Source organism: Tupaia chinensis, unplaced genomic scaffold (genome assembly GCF_000334495.1).
Source record: "Tupaia chinensis unplaced genomic scaffold, TupChi_1.0 Scaffold000045_1, whole genome shotgun sequence".
Lineage (NCBI taxonomy): Eukaryota > Metazoa > Chordata > Mammalia > Scandentia > Tupaiidae > Tupaia > Tupaia belangeri.
In genome coordinates, this window is record NW_006159501.1 from 1,233,502 (window position 1) to 1,236,732 (window position 3,231).

Below are 3,231 nucleotides of genomic sequence, written 5' to 3' on the forward strand. Positions count from 1 at the left end.
GTGGGTGGGCCATTCGCCCTTGGGGGGTGATTTCTCACTTTCTCTCTCTCTTTCTGGTGAGTTCATGCACCCTATAGCAAAAAAAAAACAAACCTCTTCAAAAAAGAAAAAGGCATCAATGAAGTTAGAACAGCACATAGCAAAGAACTTTATAAAACTATTAATGGCTTAAATTTATCTAGCTTATTTACATGAACTAACAAAGTCAAAACACATAGCAAACTTTATAACCCATGAATAGTTCAATTTACTTAGTTTAGTGAACAGTGCTGAACGTTGGGATAGAATAAGCCTAGGGTTTTAGGTAGGGGATACACAACTTAGCTATATGACCTGAAAAAGATATTTAGCTTCTACACGAAACGGGAGGTATTAAAAACCAGATAAGTGACAACATCCTAATATCCTTTGAATCCCATGACCAATTTTGGTAGCTTGGAATGGAAAAAAAAAGTAATCACTCTACTTCAGAAATTATTGCTTGGTAGGAAGAACATAAATTTCTGGTTTAAAAAGGGCTTAAGTATCCACTTTAAGTTAAAACAAAAACAAATCCTTTGATGTAACCATATGGTGCTCATAAATCAATTTATGCTCCTAAAACTTCCTTAAAAGATAATAAGCTTTTATGGGTTAATTATAAAACGGAATGAGGTGTGAAAAACGCAGAGCCTTGCTAATTCTACTAATTAATTAAAAGAACAAAAGTCAGTGGCTTGATTTATGCAAAAATACACATTATAAAGCAATAGTTTTCCAATATATTGATATTTCACCTTTAAGCAAAAAGATTAGAAAGATAATCCATTTTACTGAGATTGGCTGTGGTACTTTCTCCTTGTGGCATTAGGTTAGCTCAAAAAGGTTCAGATATTTGGAGCATTTTAGGCTAGGGATGCCCAATCTGTAATGGCACTGTTATCTGCAGACTCTGTCTGCAGTGATCCTTAAATGTAGAGCTTGATCGTCTGCTATTCTGCCTTTAGCACCTTAAAAGCATTCCTGATAAATGGTAAGCATTTAATAAATATTTAATAGATTACAAATGAACTAAGCCTGGGTTAGAATATGCCTCAAAAGTTTTGACTAAATTCATATGAAAATAAAACAGTATTTCTTTTTTAAAGAATTATTTTATTTGCCTTTATTTATTTAAATTTGACCAGAGTGGGACAGTGAGAGAGAGAAAGCAAGCTGCCAGGTCCGGGACTTGAATCACGGTCGGTCATATGGGAGTCCAGCACCCTTAACCACCACACCACCTGCCGGCTCCCAAAATAAAACAGTATTTTAAAGAACAGTGTTAATTAGTGAAATTATGTAGTAAATCCTATACAGTAAAATCCACTCGTAGAAAGTTTATGCATATACCACTGTTTATATGAAAATATAATCCTCTAAGTGGAAATTAGAAAAGCTAAGTATTTCCAGCTTTATAACCCAGACTTGGCGCACTTGTTATCATTAAATATTTATTAAATGTCTGCTCCAAACATCTGAAACTTTTTGAGCCCATGTAATACCACAAGGGGCAAGTTTCACACCTGATCTCATGAGCTGGGTCTCAGTAAAAAAAAAAAAAAATCCACTGCAATATAAAAACAATGTACTGTATAAAATTATCTTCAGTGTATATGAAAGCTAAATTTCCTGCTTAGACTTGGGTTCCATCCCCTGATATCTTATTATGAATACAGGAATACATTAAGATCTGAAAAAACAGGAAACCTGAAACACTTCCGGTGCTGGCATTTCTGTTAAGGAATATTCAGGCTGTAGAGTAACATGAGTACAGACAGGGAGACAGGAAAGCAGGCTCGAGTATAGAAAAGAGGTACCCTACCTAGTCGGGCATCAGGGAAGTCTTCCTGGAGTGAAATCTAAGCAGGAGCCTTCCAACTGTTCCCCTTTGGTTAGCAGCAAGGACCTCCTAAGAGGCCAGCTGTTTTTGCCATCCTCTTCTTTAATCCGTGGCAAGGACTACATTAGAAATATAATGTATATTTGATTACTTCTAGAAGTAAAAGGTGCCTTTGATGGAAATAATTCCATTATGGAGGTCAGAGGTTAGACATCTATTTATATGTGGTAGGTTGGCACTAACCATTTTTTCCCCACCTAGAAGGAAAAGGTTTTGGAGTATGAAAGTAGATTATCTGGTTAGATCAACATATTCATGTGAAGGGTAGGTTAGTGTCCGGTTGAGAAGTGTTGAAGCTAAGCCAAAGAACTTAAACTTCCTTAGTTCCATTATTTTTGTGGAAGTTTACACTAGGCTAGGGCGGGATGGGAGAGGAAAGAAAAACGGAATAAACCACCACAATGCCTTAAGATTTACTGCTGTAATAGAACTATTTTCAAGACACTTTAGCCAAGTGTGCCTATGAGAGTCAGGGGAAACTTGCCGGGAATGGCCGTAAATGAGCGGGAGGACCGTCGGGACCCAGCAGTTCTCCAAGGCGGGGATGACTCGCAGGGACCGCTCGGCAGGCCGGGCTCGAGAAGTAGGAGCCTAATGCTGTCGGGCGCTTGGCTTGGATTTTTTACTTTAATGAAAGGGAGAACGGGTATGTTATTGGAGGAGGCGCGCTGCGAACGCGCAAAACGAATTTTCAAAAGCCTTAGTGGAAGGACTCGGGCGCTCACAGCTTTCCAAGATCCCTCCTGACTTACCCGGATAACCCTCCTTCTTCGTTTTGGAAGAGGTCCCTTCGTCATTTACCAGTTCGATCTGAATCTTAACTACCGCTGTCTCTAAGGACCTGAATTTTTCCAAACGAAAGAAAAAAGTCCTCTTTCCTTTCCCAAGCAAAGACTAACGTCTGAGACTCAGCGGATTGAGCCGTGGACGAAGGGGTAGCTTTTCGAATTCGGCGCCTTCGCCGACGTAGCACCGCCTCTTCCGGAACGTGGCTGTCCCGTTTCCCTCCGCTCTCCAGGCTGTACTCTCGGCTTTCCTTTCCGCGCCCTAGCGGGCCCGGTGGGCGCATGCGTAGACCTGTTGCCGGTGCCGCCCAGTTATGTTCCCTTTCACGGAGGCAAATTCCCCGGCTCCGCTGGCGTGCGGCCACGATAGAGCCGCGCGTGCCAACCAGCTGTCCGCTCGCTCAGGCACTTCCGGCGCCTCTCTGACTACAGTGGCGCGAAATCCTGAACCGCGCACGCGCGGGCAGAGCCCCGAGGGGAGGGGTGGCAGGCGAGGCGCAGGCGCGGGCCCGCCCGTGGGGGGGC

General features: G+C 42.3%; 1 protein-coding gene across 1 annotated transcript in view; it reads right to left on the reverse strand.

The window, feature by feature from the left end:
• The window catches only part of GEN1 (GEN1 structure-specific endonuclease), a 39,968-nt gene extending 36,854 nt beyond the window's left edge, over positions 1–3,114 (reverse strand). Inside the window, exon 1 of the mRNA XM_027773414.1 lies at positions 2,674–3,114. The gene's annotated coding sequence lies outside the window, so the exon portion shown is untranslated. The remainder of the gene's footprint in view (positions 1–2,673) is intronic.
• Positions 3,115–3,231: the final 117 nt, after the last annotated feature.